This window comes from Phoca vitulina, unplaced genomic scaffold (genome assembly GCF_004348235.1).
Source record: "Phoca vitulina isolate PV1807 unplaced genomic scaffold, GSC_HSeal_1.0 scaffold1, whole genome shotgun sequence".
Taxonomy (NCBI): domain Eukaryota; kingdom Metazoa; phylum Chordata; class Mammalia; order Carnivora; family Phocidae; genus Phoca; species Phoca vitulina.
This window is the reverse complement of record NW_022589704.1, coordinates 1,319,076-1,335,981: the sequence shown is the minus strand read 5'-3', so window position 1 is coordinate 1,335,981 and position 16,906 is coordinate 1,319,076. Positions and strand designations below refer to the sequence as shown.

General features: G+C 54.0%; 1 protein-coding gene across 18 annotated transcripts in view; it reads right to left on the bottom strand.

Moving 5' to 3' along the window:
- KIF1A (kinesin family member 1A) overlaps positions 1 to 15,895 on the bottom strand; it is a 96,213-nt gene extending 80,318 nt beyond the window's left edge. For 8 of the 18 annotated variants that reach the window (XM_032388095.1, XM_032388181.1, XM_032388336.1 and 5 more), the window contains exon 1: positions 15,774 to 15,894. The gene's annotated coding sequence lies outside the window, so the exon portion shown is untranslated. Of the gene's footprint in view, positions 1 to 15,773 lie in introns of all 18 variants that reach the window. The other 10 variants (XM_032388759.1, XM_032388845.1, XM_032388919.1 and 7 more) reach the window with 3 other exon arrangements.
- Between the last annotated feature and the right edge of the window lie 1,011 nt (positions 15,896 to 16,906).

Sequence of the window (16,906 nt, the reverse complement as noted above, 5' to 3'; positions counted from 1 at the left end):
AAAGATTGTATTTATCTGTCTGAGAGAGAGAGGGAGAGCACACATGTGCGCCGGGGTGGGGGGCGGCAGAGGGAAAGAGAATCTCAAGCAGACTCCCCACTAAGCGTGCAGCCCGACGTGGGGCTCCATCTCCCGATCCTGAGATCATGACCTGAGCTGAAATCAAGAGTCCGACACTTAACTGACTGAGCCACCCAGGCGCCCCCAAGAGACACATTTAAATAAAAAGACAGAAAGGTTGTAAATAAAAGGATAAAAATTTTTGGTTTGCTTCTTCTATCACCTACTGAGAAGGAAAAATATATATCATACACATTCTTTTAAAGTGCACATAAAGGGGCACCGCCGTGGCTCAGTCGGTTAAGCCACTGACTCTTGATCTCAGCTCAGGTCTTGATCTCCGGGTCGTGATTTCAAGCCCCATGTTGGGCCCCACACTGGGCATGGAGCCCAATAAATAAATAAATAAATAAATAAATAAATTGCACATAAAACATGTACTAAAATTAGTCATATGCTAATAAATCAAACTCTAACAAATTTCAATTTAAAATTAAAATCATAAAGTGAATGTTCTCTGACCACAGTAGAATCGAGCTAGACATCAATACCAAAAAACAAAACAACAACAACAAAAAAACCCCCACAAAATCCCCTAATTGCTTAGACATTAAGTGATATGATTCTAAATAACCCATGGGACAAAGAAAAAAATCTCATCGGATATTAGAAAATATTTTGAACTGAACACTAATGCAGATATAACATATCAAAACTGTGGGATGCAGCTAAAGCAGGACTCAAAGTCTGGGGGGCCAGGGGGCCTTCACATCGTTCTCAGGTAGAGTCAGACCCCAGCGTCCCTCAGGGAGCTGCAGGTTCACCGGGCTGAACTTCAGGACTCCCAGGTTTGCCTGGAGACTGGCCCAGTGCGTGTGAGCCAGCAGCTGAGGCTCTACCAGAGCGGGGCTGTCTCCTGTGACCCCTTAACCCTGGTGCCAGCAGCACCGGGGGATTGGAGATACATGGAAAACACAGGGAGGTGGTTGGATGTGTGCATTTGAAGAGCGGTCAGGCAGGAAAAATGAATGGGTCACTTGTGAACACTGACTAAGTCATGGAAATGGAGGCGATCAACGAACTGAAGGGGTAGAAAGAGGGAGAAGGAGATGGAGGAGTGGCGGAGACTAACTGCTGTGTCAGCAGACTCTGGACAGGCCCTCTAGAATACCGCCCTCACTGCCAGAGGCAGGGGGAGACCCAGGTCCTCAGCCTTGTGGGGACACCACAGGTTGCTTCCCAATTCCCTCCCCCCCGGCCCAGCCTCCTTGGCATTCAGCTTCCTGAGTCTGCTGTCAGTTACCATGAGGGTTCTGCTTTTCATTTTCCCAATGGGTTGCTGTGACTTCTCTGTCCTTCCACCCTTCCAGAAGGGCTTAGGTCTTTCTTTTATTTACCTTTACCGTTATTTTAGTGGCATTTCAGGAGGGAGAGAAGATAAATGGATGAGCCTCACAAACAGAACGCTGAGAAAAGATGACCCAAAGACAAAAGGAGTACACTCTTTATAATCCTACTTATGCAACTTCTAAAACAAGCCAAAAGAAATAGTAGAATAAGCACATTATTTAGCAAGATAGAGCTGAATAGCATCCACAAGCACAAAACAGCTAAGAGAGCTGGAAGAGATTGGGGGTGGAGAGGAAAACCTGCTGGTTTCCTAAATAAGTTTCATAGATAGATCTGACTTTTCTAAATGGTGTTCATATTTAAAGATTTTTTAAAAAATTACCAAATGGTTCAGGTGAATAAGTAAATAAATAAAAAGACCTCATTTTGGTTGACAAACACCAGCATGTGTGAAGACAGAAACAGTTTGCTCATTAAAATTAGTTATTTCTCAAACCAACAGGAAAAATAGGTGAAGGAGAGACCTCCACTTCTGGCAACATGGTGGACGAGACTCCCTCCCATTAGAAATCACCTAGGAATTTAGGATAAATAACAAACATCAGAATAAAATAAGAGAATGTCTGAGGAAGGGGAGAAAAGGCAACAGGAAGAGCTGAATCGAAGAGGCAAGACCACCAGGGAGAGAGCTGCAGGCATATGCTGACACCAGAAATGTGGAGAACTGGATTTCGCCTGCTGAATGGAGGATGGGAGGCATGGCCTCAAACACACACAAAGTTGGAACTGGAACCAAATCACCACAAAGAGTTGGATCCTCTAAAGCTACAACCCCAGTGACATGGAAGGCTGGGGAAAAGCCATCTGTCATCAAAGGGACACAGGAGACTTACTCTGAATGACTCTCAGCTCCATGTGGTGAAAAAGCCAGTGTTTCTGAGAATTTGAGGCCACAGATCTGTCTTCATGCAGGTTTGTGTTTCAAATTTGCAATACCTGCATGATCACTGAAACCCGAGTGGAGAAGTCAGCTCAGAGTCGGTCCCGGCTGTTTGCAACTACAGCGCATCACAAACACAAATGCAAATCCTCCTTAGAAATAGCTTTCTCTTCTCAGGTCCCCAGAGATGAAGATCAGTCAAATGTGTGCTCACAATTAAATATTACCCAAACACCGGAGAAGCAATTCACCATGAGCAAGAGTTGGGGAAAAAAAAAAGAAACGAGAACCAGCATTAGATCCTAATCCTGGATTATCAAGGATTTCAGATACTGAAATTGTCTGATACAGATCATAAAATATGTATGCCTAAAATGGTTAGAGAAATGAACAGGAATGGGAAATAATGCTGTAAAATATGGGGAGGGGGGAACCGTGCAGAACTTTTAGAAATAAAAATGTAACCATTCAAACTTTAAAACTTAGCAGACGTGTTAATCAGCAAATTAAATGAAGCTGAGCAGAGAATTAATGAACTGGAAAACATATCAGAAAAAATTACTCAGAATGGTCCCAGAGAGACAACACAATGAAAACATAAAACCAAGGTTAAGAGTCATGCAACATGAAAGAATTCACTAATTCATCATGGCAGGAATTTTAACTAATTTTAACATTGCTCACTAATTGACAGACCAAACAGACATAATTAACAAGGATGTAGACAGTCTGAACATGATAATCATGAACTAATGAACATATGTGCTCTCTTTTTCTTGCAAATTAGAGAAACACATTCTTTTCTAACACATATGGAACATTTACAACATTTTACCGTGTAGTAGGTCACAAAACAACTAATAAATGTCAAAGACTCTGTACCAAATGCACCTTGTAATTTGAAGACAATTAAAAATCAATAAAAGACCATTAAAAAAACCTGTTTAGAAAAAATAAAAATAAACCTCTAAATAATTAATACACAAAAGAAGAAATCATGATGGAGATATAAATCAGCTTAGTAGTGAATGATAATGAAAATACTACTAGCAAACCTTAGGGCATTTCCACATTCAGCCATGATGAGAGTTACAAGGGCCACACTTAAACTCCCACTGTAAATAACAACTAGCAAACTGGACAAAACGTATGAAAATACCTGTTTTTAGACACTGGACAGCAGGCAGTGCAGAACTGTGATCACTGAGAGAAGGGAAGCATACAAGGGAAACCCTACAATCACTCTAAATCTGCCCAGAGGCAATTTCCAGACCTCAGGTTTTGGAAGGTAGAACCCCGATAGCTCAGCAGCTTTGATGAGCTGAGCAGATGGAGGCTAGAGTTTGGGTAGTTTGAGGCAGCTGGAAATTGTGGGTCAGAGTTCTAGAAAGGAGAGAGCTGCTACATAGCAAAGGTCAACATATTTGCATAGGGGTGCCTTGAGTCTCTGTAGGACTAGTCCATCCTCAGGTAGTCCAGGCAAAGAAGACACAGGGATTCCCAAAGCCCACATAAAATAAGAAAGTTATCTGTGCATCTACCAGCCATGATAGTCCTCTTGATCCCTCCACTCCAGATATTCAGTAGATACCCCAAAGAAATCATACTTGAGTAGTGGGCTTAACTATCCCTGTGATATCTACTCCAGAGTAACTCTAGGAAAGCTTAAAATCAGGTCTTCAAGGATTAAATTATCTCAAGTAATTTACTACCTGCCAAAACAAAGCCCAACATGCTTTCTGGGAAGAAAGCATAATTCAGACACTCCACAATGTAGAAATGTCTGGAACCAAAAAAAAAAAATGGGGGCACCTGGTGACCCGGTTGGTTAAGCATCTGCCTTTAGCTCAGGTCATAATCTCAGGGTCCTGGGATGGAGCCCCATGTCGGGCTCCCTGCTCACTGGGGGAGTCTGCTTCTCCCTCTCCCTCTGCCCCTCTCCCACCTCATGTGTGTGCGCTCTCTCAAATAAATAAATAATCTTTTTAAAAAAATTACACACATGCCAAGAAGCAAGAAAAGATGACCTATAAGCAGGAGAAAAATTAGTCAGTGGGAACCTGAATTTTCTTATAACAATGAAAGAAGTTGATTGAATAGTTTAAGAATCTACTTACCAAAAAAAGCAGGAGACTCAGACACTTTTTACAAGTGAGCCCTAACATACATTAAAAAAACCTAGATAATTCCAATCTTATACAAACTCTTTAAGAGAACAGGAAAGAGGGAGACAGAGGGAGAGAGATTATGACCTTGGCATCAAATCAGACAAAAAAATTTGAGAAATGAAGATCAGAGCCTGATCTCACTAATGAACATAGATATAAAAGTCCAGAACATTAGCAAGAAGGCCCAGCAGCAAATAAAAAGGATAATGCAGTAGGCTTATTCCAAGAATATCAATATGATAATATATATATGGTTTAACATAAGGACATCTATTAATATAATTCACCCCATACCTAATTAAAGGAAAAAAAAGCCAAATGAGGTTCTCAATAGGTGCTGAAAAAGCATTCAATAATTTTCAAAATCTGTTTATGATAAAACTCTTGGCAATATGAGAAATAAAATAAATCTTTAATCTCATAATAGGCACCTACTAAAAGCCTACCCAAGCATCACACTTAACAGTAAAATATAAGGAACATTTCCTTTAAATTCAGAAACAAGTTTAGGATGCCTGTCATCACTTCTATTTCACATTGCAGCAGTGGTGCTAGCCAGAGTGATAAAGCAGGAAAAAGAAACAACAATGACAAAATATAGATTGGAAATGAAACCCAAAATGTCATCGTTTGCAGACTATTTGCTTATCTACACAGAAATCAAGAGGATCCACAGACAAATTATTTGAATTAGTCAGAAGGTGCCACAAAGTTGCTAGAAACCAACCATGTTGGAATACACTAGGGACAAATAGTTAAAAAAAATCTTTAAGGTACATTTAAAAAATAATCCAAAGTATATAGTACCTTTATCATAATAAATGTCACAAAAGATGTATATAACTTTTATGAGGAAATTTTTAGCCTTCACAAAAATATAGAAAACCTAAATAATTGAACTATAACCTACACATGGGAAAATTTCAGTATCTTTAAAATGTTTATTTTCACTCAAATGAATCAAAAATTCAATGTAATTTTTTTCAATGTAATTTCGAATGAATCTCAACCAGATTTTTTATGAAACTAGACAAATTGCTGCTAAAAATGTTTTTGGAAGAGTGAGATGCTATGAATACCAATGACCCATTTGAAGAAACACAAGAAGGTAGAAAACAACATACCCTCCTGGAATCAAGACTTAATATAAAGGTACAGTAACTAAAATGGGGTGGCCGGGACAAGGTAAGTCACCACCAGTGTAACAGAAGGGACCCCAAAACAGACTTACACAGACACTGCCCTTTTGAGAGCAGATAAAGAGTGCTTTGCAGGTCTGTGGGAAGGAGAAGGGGTACTGAAGCTGTGTCACTGAGAAAACTGGTTATGGCCTGAATGTTTGTGTCCCCACATTTCTAGCCCAAACCCCACCCCCAGTGGGATGGGATTAGGAAGTGGGGGGCATTGGAACGTGGTTAGGCATAGATGAGCCCATGAGGGTGGGCCTCAGGAATGGGATTAGTGCCCTTATAAAGGTCCCAAGAGAGCTTGCTTCCTCTCCCCAGTGAGGAGCTGGCCATCTGCAACCTAGAGGCAGGCTCTTGCCAGAACTTGGCCCTGCCGGCACCCTGATCTTGGACCTCCAGCCTCAGAACTGTGAGAAATCAATGTCTGTTGTTTACAAGTTAAGTCTGTGGTATTCTGTTATAGCAGCCCAGACAGACAAAGACAACGGGCTAGCCATATGGAAAAATACAAAATTAGATTCCTTTTCTATACCAAATCAAATTCCATGCAGACTCAAGACCTAAATGTGAACAACAGTTTGGAAGATAATGAAGAAAAGTGGTATCTCCATATTCTCCTTCAAGGATTCAACCCACAGAAGGCACCAAAAGGAAAAGTCCAGACATCAAGATACCATTAATGGGTGAAGAGAAGTTCACCTGCCTGGAGATGTCTGCAGCACATCTAACTGACAAGGGTTTATGTGCAGAACACACAAAAATCAAACAACAAGAACAAAAAAGAACACCAAAAAAATGGCAAAAAGGTGTGAACAGGCAATTTACAGGACAAGACACTCAACCACAATGGTAATCAAGAAAGTGTGGCTCAAAACCATATCCGTCAGGGGCCCCTGGGTGGCTCAGTCAGTTAAGCGTCTGCCTTCAGCTCAGGTCACGATCTCAGGGTCCTGGGATTGTGCCCCATGTTGGGCACTGTGCTCAGCGGGAAGTCTGCTTGTCCCTCTCCCTCTGCCCCTCCCCCTGCTTGTGCATGTGTGCACTTGCTCTCAAATAAATAAATAAAATCTTAACAAAAAAACATATCCATCAGATCACAACATTAAAACACATGGCAACATGAAATGTTATAAGGATAGAGCAACGGGAACAGCACAGTCCACTCGGGAAAAGCGCATCAGCACAACCACTTTGGAAACAACATGGAGATACCCAGTAACGTTGCAGACTCAGATGGTCGCTGTGCCGCTATACATGTACACGATCATGGGAGAAGTGTCCCCAAACACAGAAGCTTCTGCAGCAGAAAGGAGAAAGACGGGGGAAGGGGAAGGAGATGGGAGCGCCTGACTGTCCACCGACTGCAGACTGGACAAACAGCAGTCTAGCCACACCGCGGCTGTCCAGATGTGACCGTGAATGAAGCAGAGCCATAGTCCTTGGGAATCTTACAAACAGCAAATGTCACTTGCCCAGCAAGATGCAGCCCACACAGGGCTTCACACTCACAAGGGACGCTACCTGGAGCCCAGGGGTCAATGATGAAATTCTGAGTCTGCTGAGTGCCAAAGTCTGGGTGGTGAGAGCCTCCAGGTCAGGTCAGGAGTCTGAGGCACCGGGTGCCGCCAACGCCTTGATGTGGACCTCCACCAAGTCTGCGAGGTGGGGTCATGACTGAGCCCCCTCCTCCTCCTTCTGTGAGGGTTAAGGGAGCAGTCGCTCTAAGTGCCAGGGACCAGGGAGCATGTTGGAAATGCTTTATCTCTGAAGTTGAGGGTGCACACATGGCCGTTTGTGGAAATATTCTGGATTCTTTTTCGTGTGTCCTATCACATAATAACGTCTCTCAATAAGTCTTGCCATGAAGGGGACCAAGCAATCAGGCTGACCTGGCAGGGCATGGAGCAAGGCCTCGCTGCCTGGGGCAGGGGGCAGGGCTGCAGGTGAGGGGTCTGAAGGGTGTGCTGCTGGGGTCACTGTGTCAGACACATCGCTGGAGTGGCAGGAAGGGCCAGCTCCCCTCAACAGCGCTGGGTGTGAAGTTTGAGAGGACACAAGCAAGTGTGAAACGGTCCCTTTGGGGGTGGAGAATCACGTGGCTGCAGGAACTGCAGAGCGCCGCCTGCCGCTGCTGGGTCGGGCATGTGCGGGGTGATGGCCAGCCGACTGCAGGCTCAAAGCCAGGCTAGCAGAAGGAGAGGGGCAGGGAGCACGCCAGAGCCCAAGAAGAGTCCAAGGAGCTGTTCTAAAGGGCTCCTGAGCCATGAGCGTCTGCCCTGCCAGCCCTACGAGGGGGCACCTTCAGTGTCTGAGGGTGACAAGGTCCAGGCTGCAACCGTGAGACGTGCAGCAGGAAGAGAGAGGATGAGAGGGGCCAGGCGACAGTCGTCATGCACGTGGATGAGAACGTGACTGATGGTAAGGACCATGGGAGAGGGACACCTGGAGCCACGAGCCAGGGCCCCCAGGGAAGGAGGGGAGTTGAACCTCTTCACTTGGTGAAGACACGCTGAGGACCCACCGCGGGCAGGTCACTGCAGACACGGAGGATGGGACCAGCCCCTCAAGGAACTCAGGTCTATTTCTCAGGGCTCTCGGACTACTTCACATTTCTGCATAAACATGGTGGAGTGTGGGCAGGAAGCCAAGGAAAAGCCAAACCTCTACAGACAAATAGATAGGCAAAGGCGGCCTGAGCCCTGAGACCAGCTGCCTGCACAAACCTGCACCCTGGCACCTGTCTGCCTCCCAGACCAGCAGCACAGCCTAGAACAGCAGCAGCACGGCACCTCCTCCGGAGACACCGATCTTCCCGCCGGAGTTGGGGAAAAACAGAGCACGTTTTTCTTAGTATTACAACAGATGTACATTAGAGCCCGTGCCAGGCCCGCCCCTGGGCCCCTCAGAAGGGCGAGGGGGCCTCGGGCTAGAGACCTGCCATGCGCGGCCAGGCTCACTCCTGAGGACCCATGAGCATGCTGGCGAGTCACCCCTGTGGTGAGGGGCAGGGGAGAGGCGTCACCCATGACCTCCGGCCCCTAACAACCTTTCTGGAGGGCCCAGAGTGGGCTGGCACAACAGCAGGGACCTCCGGGGCTTCTGGACTCGAGGGCTCAATGCGGCCAGTGGAGGGCAGGGGCAGGATGCGAGGCCGGAGAAGACGTCCTGGGTGTAAGTCTGTCTGCAGAGCAACCATATGGATCCGTGGGACCCTCACCCCTCTCCCAGCCGCCCACCCCCCCAGACCCGCGGCTCCCCAGACACGGAAGAAGATGTGTGGTGAGAGAGCTTCAGTGTGGACGCTGGCACCCCACATCCTGTAGGAGGGGGACAGGACTACGTGGATCCAGCTCCCAGCCCTTCAGACTTAAGGCAAAGCCTGCCAGTGCATGCCTCCTCACCCGCACGCTGAGCTCCAGCCAGAATCCCACTCAGACCCGGGGAAACCAGCGGCAGCATGCTCCACCACCCCACGGGCCTCCCCAGCACGAACGGGCCCACAGGGCCTGCCACATGCACCAGCAGAGCGGAAAGCTTCGAAGGTGAAGACCGTAGTAAACCAGCAGGGAGCAAGAAATAAACCACAGAACAGAAGCAGAAACAAGCAAACGAGGGGCGCCTGGGTGGCTCAGTCGTTGAGCGTCTGCCTTTGGCTTGGGTCATGATCCTGGGGTCCTGGGATCGGGCCCCGTATTGGGCTCCCTGCTCGGCAGGAAGCCTGCTTCTCCCTCTCCCACTCCCCCTGCTTGTGTTCCCTCTCTCGCTGTGTCTCTCTTTGTCAAATGAATAAATAAAATCTTTAAAAAAAAAAAAAAAAAGAAGCAAACGAACAAAAAAAACCTCTATGAATACTCAGAATGTTTCAAGAAGATAATACACTTCCAAAACAAGAAGAGGACGCCGTGAAACAGGGAGATAGGGACGAGGAAGAGAGAGCTCTTAGAGATGGACAGGTAAGTGCGGAGATACACAACCCCAAAAAGAACTCAGAAAGGAAGCCCAGAAGTTGCCCAGAAAATAGGACACAAACAAGGAGACACGATATAGGAGAGAAAAAAAAAGAAAAAACGGGACGAAGACAAGACAACCAGCGCATAAAGTCAAGGAAAAAACAGAAACGCTTAAGGGGTGGAACGTTGCTCATGAGCAAGCGGACGCGCAGGGGGGACGCTGATGCGTCCGCGCTCCAAGGGGGGCGTTTACGGAGGAGAAGTGCCACCAGACACACCACGGACCCAATGTGAGGACAGAGCAGAGACCCAGTCCCACAGCCAAGGGCTCAGCCCCATTTTCAGGACCTCACACAAGACAGGAAGCCAAGAAAGGAGCAGCTCTGGGTCGAGAAACAGAGCCCCCAGGCCAGGGCATGTGGGGAGCGGTGGGCGGGCCGGAGGGGCACAGGATGGCCGTGGCTCCTGGGTGCAGGTGCCAGGAAAGGGCAGAAGAGAGCGCATGACAGAGAGCTGCAGAAATCAAATTCTACTGAGGACTGCCCTGCCTAAGGATGGAGCTCATGCAGAAGAGAGTAGGCCCCAAGTCTTCTCCTCTGGTCCTGGTCTGGTGACCATGTCCTGCTCGTCCTGTCACCTTCCAGGTACCGGGGACCTGAGGCCATGTGGTGGCCCTGGCCTCAGAAGCAGGTGGAGAGCAAGGACCAGATGACACAGAGCAGCTGAGTCACCCCGCTGCCCCAACCCCACGAAGGCCCCTCAGAGGCCTGGTCCCCACTGGCCCACTGGAAGTCCCTGGACCCCCACCAGATGGCCCTGCCCCGCCCCTCACCATCCTGGCTGAGCTGATGACAGATGGGGAAGGAAACTGAGGCCCACCTGAGCTTTCTGGGCAGGGCTGAGACCTGAGAGCAGGGACAGGGCTCCTGACACCCCTCTAAGGCCCTCCTGGGCACCATCAGCCTCCCTCTAAGAGGCCAAAGGCCGGACTCAAGGGAGAGGGATCTGCAGGAGCAGTCGGAACCATTCCCACCCCAACCCTAGCACTGCACTTCAGGAGCCTCACAGGAGACCCAGAGCAAGGGGGTACCTGCCTCAGGAACCGCTGGGCCCTAAATGGGAGACGTGAAGGCACACAGACAACCCACACGTGGCCAGGGAGGCAGCTCCTCTCTCTGGGCCCACAGCAAATGGACCACTTGGGCTAAAGCAACTGGCTCAACAAGAAAATAGCATTTACTGGGCACCTACTGTGTGTGAGGCCCTGCAATGCCTGGGGTGGGTGGGGGCAGTGGGGATGGAGGAGTGGGATGGGGACTTGAAGGGGTAGGTAGAGGCAGTGGGTGGGGCGGTGGGGGTACAGGATTGGGCTGTGGGGTGGAAGAGTAGGGGTGGGTGGGGATGAAGGAGCGGGGGTAGGTGGGAGTGTGGGGTGGGGATGTGTGGGGTAGAGGAGTGAGGTAGGGAGCAGGCTGGGAGGTACGGTGGGGGGCAGGTCAGGGGTAGGGGTAGAGGGTGGACTGGAGGGTGAGATGAGGTAGAGGAGAGGGGTGGGGGGCAGACTGGAAGTGAGGGCACAGGAGTAGGGTAGAGGAGTGGGGTAGGGGGCAGGTTGGGGGCAGGTTGAGAATGGGGTAGAGGAGTAGGGTGGAGGACTGAGTTGGGGTAGAAGAATGCGGTGGAGGAGTGGGGTGGGGTAGAGGAGTAGGGTGGGGGTGGGTGAGGGTAGAGGAGTAGGGTGGGGGTGTGTGGGGGGCAGGTTGAGGATGGGGTTGAAGGGTGGGGGAGAGCGGTGGGGGTGGGTGGGATTAGGTGAGGGTAGAGGAACAGAGTGGGGTTGTGTGGGAGGCAGGCTAAGGATGGGGTAGAGGGGTGGGGTGGAGGTGAGAGGTGGGGGTAGAGGAGTAGGGTGGGGGTGTGTGGGGGTAGAGGAGAGGGGTAGGGGGCAGGTTGAGGATGGGGTAGAGGGGTGGGGTGGAGGAGTGAGGGGGTTAGAGTAGGGTGGAGGGCAGTTCGGGGGATAGAGGTAGAGGGGTGCTGAGGCGGGCAGAAAGTCTGGGGTCTAGGGAGCTGGATGGCCTCTCAGCTGGATGGGGTCTAGGGGGCCTTAGTCTGCAGATCTGAGAAGTGGGCGGGCACCACCTGCCTGGTTGGGGTCTTGGGAACACCCATGAGGTCTCCTAAGTCTCCACCCAATAAATGTTCGCTTTCTTCCCCCGACGCACCCTGCCTACAGTGGGGGTGGAGGGACACCTTGGGGGCTTGCAGGAGGCTTCAAGGTGGTGGAATCTGGGGGGTCCAGGGACTTCCAGTGGAGGTTGGGTGGAATGCTTCAGAGAAGGAAGAGGGTGAGGCAGGAACAAAGACAAGTGAGGGCTGTGTGCATGTGTGCGTGTGTGAGAGGGAGTGCATGTATAGGTGAGTGTGCGAGTGTGTGTGCGTGTGTAAAACCGTAAGAGTATGTGGTGGGTTGTGTGTGTGTGAGAGCACGTGTGTGGGTAAGTGTGCGAGCATGGGACTCTAAGAGTGCGTGTGGGTGTGTGGGGCTGTCTGTGTAAGAGAGTGTGTAAGTGTGAGAGGGTGAGGCTGGGTAAGTGCGTCTGAGCAGATGTGAGTGTGCATGTGTGAAGACGCGTACGAGTGTGTGTGAGACGGGGAGGGTAAGAGTCTGTGAGTGTGCATGGGGGAGTGTGTTGAGACTGAATGTAAGGGACTCTTGTGTGTGTGGGCATGCACTGGGTGACCGATGTGGGGCTAGCTAGCCCTCCCCGCACCCAGGGGAGCCCTGAAACCTAGCAGGGGAGCAGTGCAGGGGCGCTTCCCTGCCCTGCCGCTTCTAAATGGGGGAGGGGGAGGGTGGGCAGGGCTTGGGCAGCTGGACTCCAGGCCAGGATTATCAGGAGATTAAATCCAGGAGGCTTTACAGAGGCGACAGCCCCTCCTTTCGGATGCCTAGCCACCCAGGCGGCAGGTAAATCCTGATCCATCCCAGGGATGGCACCTAGTAAGGCCTCCGGGGCTGGCAAGGGGTTCATGAGAGGCTCAGATTACAAAACCAGGGAGGAAGCTGGCTGGGGGCTGGGGACATGACCACAGAGGCACACAGGAAGGGCTGGAGAGGAACCCAGAGGGGTCGGGGGCTCAGCCTCAGCTGTGCCCTCCACCCTTCCAATGTACCCAGTGCAATGACCCCTTTGCTGAGTCCCCGAGCTGGCGGTAGTGCCCAAAGCCAGAATCCTCATGGTGTTCAGGAGTTAAACTGCAAAGCTGCTCGGTCAGGTGGGGCAGTGGATCACATACCCACAACCCCAACCCTTACCCTCTGCCTGCTACCCCAGCCCTGCCTGTGGGGTGAGGCCCATCAGCTAATGGGACAGAACAGAGTACTGAACAGACTCACCTGCCTGGCTCTGCCCCTGGGCACCCCAGCCAAGCTGAGAGGTTTGGAGTAGGGTGTGGTCCAGCCCCAACCGAGCTCTGAGTTGCTCCTGGGTATGGATGGGGAGAGGGAGACAGTGGAGGTGGGTGGGGGGTGGGGTCCACTCCTTTGGGTCTAAGAACCCTAAATGGGGCACTGCTCTAGGGAGCACTTGGGACTGGGCAGGTGGGCAACCATGTGCTCATCCTGGGGGTCACTAGCTGCTGCGTGACCCCTGGCCCTCCAGTCTCCACCCCAGGGTGGCTGCTCAGGCCCCTCACGACTCTTAGAAGTATGGGGTCTCAGGCATGGAGGCCTGTGTCCTGATCCTTAAAGGCCAGGGTGTGGTTCCCAAAGCTGGTAGCCCCTCCATGGCCCCCAATCTGGTGGTACCAGGATCCCATCAGAACATTCCCTCCCCCTGCCACACCCAGCTCACCTGCCTCGGCTGGCCTATGCAAACTGAGTGAGCCTATGCAGCCCCCCAGCCCCCCCAGGTCTTTCTCCTGAAGTTAATTTGCCCCCCATCTGCACCTCCTACCTATCTCTGCCCCCCCCCCCCGTGCTTCCCCCAATCCCATCTCTCCTCCACGGAACCCTTGGGAGGACTTCCTTGCTCTACCATCGTCAGCCCTGGGTCAGCAGTGGTGACACCAGGAGCCTGAAGGGAGACCAGGCAGGGTGGCAGGGTCCTCTGTCCTAGGGGTCTTGATAAATTCTAGCTCTGCTCAGTCTCCATGTGGCTGGCCCCGTGCAAGGCCCCGGGGGTCAGTCTGTGGGGGCACTCCAGTGTGGGGGAAGGGGGCACACAGCAGACATTCAGCAGGCCCTCCTCATAGCCCCTCCCCACGGAGAGTCTTGGGGTTGGGGAGCCCTGACTCCAAACCTGATCCCAGGCTCTGTCCTGTGGACCACACCCCACAGAGGACACTGCCTGTCTTTAGATCCTGGCTTAATGTGGGACAGAGTTGCTCATCTTGTCCCTATCTCGAACCCAATACCCTCCCCAGACGTCGCACCGAGGTAGAAGCTGACTGTCCCCTCCACCCCTCTGGGTTTCTCAGCCAGGGGCCTCCCTGCCACCATCAACCCTCCTTGGATCTTCACCCCAACCGAAAGCAGACCCGGGCCCTGGCCCTCGCAGCATCCTTCACCCTACACTGCAGACGCTGCACCGCACTGCACGGCCACACCTGCCCCACACCTGACCACGCTCCCCCCCACAGCCCCAGCTAAGGAGGGCGGCCAACCCCACCTGCAAAATGGCCGCCGCAGGTACAGCGCCAACCCCCCACTCCGGACCCCAGAGCTTCCCTGCAAACCTGCAGCTGCCGTCTCAGGCCGAGAGGCGAGGCGGATGCGCACGGCTGCCCTGGCAGAGCCCCTTCAGCCAGACGGAGAGCAGGGCAGGGAGGGTGGGTCGGGTGGGACCGCTCTGCAGGAGCCTGCGCTCTGGGTCTCGCAGAGTCCTCCCCAGGGTTAGGACCTGGCCAGCCCTGCGCGTCAGGGACCTCTCCGCACCTACTCCCCGCAGCCACAAGATCCAGTTCGATGCCCTAACAGGCCTTCAATCCCAGCAATGCGGGCACCCCTTGGAGGGGGCCGCCTTTTGGGGAGGGGGCACCAGCCTCTCAGGGAGTCGCTATTCCTGGGAACGAGGGCGCGCATCGGGTCCGCGCCGGGGCGACGTCGCGCCCGCGCCCAGCAGGGCCCATGACTTGGCATTCCCTCCCTCCCCTCCCCCTCGCCCCTGCGGCCCGCTGTCCCCCCCGCCCACCTAGCGCCCAGCCCACTGCAGACCCTCCCTCCGCGCCAGGATGCCTCCGCCACCCCTTCGCCAGCGCACTGGCGGCGTCGCTGGTTTGGGGTGGGAGGAGAGAGGGTGAGCAGCAGCCTAAAAGGGGAGACCAGGGGTCTTCGCTGCATGCTCGTCCCTGTCATCCGAGTCGGGTGGCCCCGCAGCCCCCTCCCCGCCCGCCGCCGCGCCACACCTGTTACTGGGGCGCTGGCTGCGTAGACGCAGGCCTCCTCCGCTGACGGCCCCTCCCAAGCCTTTCTAGAAGGGAGCTAGGGTCTCTCGGGAGGAGGACGCGGCTGGGGGATGGTGAAGGGCAGTCCCGGAGGTGCGCACGAAGCTGGCCTCCCGCCGCAGCCCCCGCCGGCCCCGCCCGCCCGCCTGTTATGCTCTGAGCTCCAGCATCCGCCCTCCCCCACCCCGGGGACTCGGGCAGCTGCCCCGCGCGCCCCCCCGCGCCCCCATCCGCGTGCTCTCCCCTTCTCCCTGCCCGTTCCCCCCCAGCCCCGCCGGGCTAGCTCCGCGGCCTCTCTCCAGGAAAGCACTGGCGGGCGGAAGCGAGGGAGGGGGCGTCTTGAGAGACCACCGACGGCGCGCGCCCTCCCCGTGGCGACCCCCGCCCCTCCCAGCCATAGTCCCGCCGCAGCAGAGACCGCAGCTACCGGGCCTTTCCAAGGGCCCTGCTGGGACGCGAATGAAAGAGGGACACCCCTGAATTTGCCCCATTGTTCTCCTCGGGGACGGGGGAGCGTCGGCGGAAGGGAAGGGGTCGCGCGCGCGGCGCCGGCGCCTCGGCCAGTGACAAGGACGCGGCTCCGGGCGTGAGCTCCCCGCGCCGGGCGCAGCTGATGCCGGCGTGGGAAGCGGGGCGCGGGGGCGAGGGGCCGGGCGGGCGGCCGCCTTACCTCCCCGGCGTCACTGGCGGCGGCCCGGCATGGGCACGGGCATGGGCGCGGGTCCCCGAGCGCCGAGCTGCTGCTGCTCCCGGGCTGCGCTGGGCGCTGTGACGGCGGCACCGCGTGACGGGCTGCGCGCCCCCGGCCCGGCCCGCCCCGCGCCCCTCCCGCCGCGCTGGTTGGCTGCGCGCGGCGCCGGAGCCCCAGCTGCCAGCTGGTTCGTCGCGCGGGGAGAGGGACGGGCGTCGCGGCCGCCTCGGGGAGGGGGCTGGGACCGGAGGGGGCCGGAGCCGAGCTGTGACATCACCGCCGAGACCGCGGTTTGCTCGGGGGAGAGGTGCGAGCCTACACGGGGCTCGGACGCGGCGCCCCCCGCACGGGCGCAGTCCCCGCGCGCCGTCGCTCAGGGGAGAGTGACCAGGCGGCGCCCAGCCCCGAGGCCCCCCGCCCACCCGAACTCGCCGCGGATCCCGCGCCGGGCCTTCCCCCACTCTGATCCCTTTCTAGTGAAATCTCCACCTGCCCCCCCTCCCCGCGCGAGGCTGGCGGCACAAACGCTTGGTCGCAGAGGGACAAAGCCCGGGTGGGCTCCTTGCACCAGGGAGGGGTGGTGGGGGGCAGGGAGGGGGCACTGAGGCTGGGTGTAACAGGTGCATTTTAAATGGCATCTAGAGTCTTGGTCAGAGCACTAGAGGGGACCAGAGCATCGCAGACAGCTCTTCTGGCGGGGATGATGCAACCCGCCGGCCGGAGGCTGCCGCCTCTCCTCCCATCATGCCTTGGTGTAGACCCCCACCCTCCGCCCGCCCCACTTCTCCCGGTCCTCAGCCCCCCCCCCCCCCCCCCCCCCCCAGCCTTTCTCCCCAGCTTAACTTCCCAGGACCAAGTCACACACTGCTCCCGGTCCGCACGGGCAAACGTGGCCTTCGTCAACCTCCCCAGTCGCTTTCTGGGCCACCGAGACTGACTGACATCTCTGTTGCCAGCACCCTCCATTCGCCGCCCTAGGGGTACAAACTTTGACAAAGCCTCGGGCCAGCTCACCCACCGGAACTGCGGTGGGTGCAGTGACGTCATGCCATCGTGAAAGCGGGGCGCCCAGGTCCCTTTCCACCCCCGCTCCTGTCCTCAGCATTCTCTGC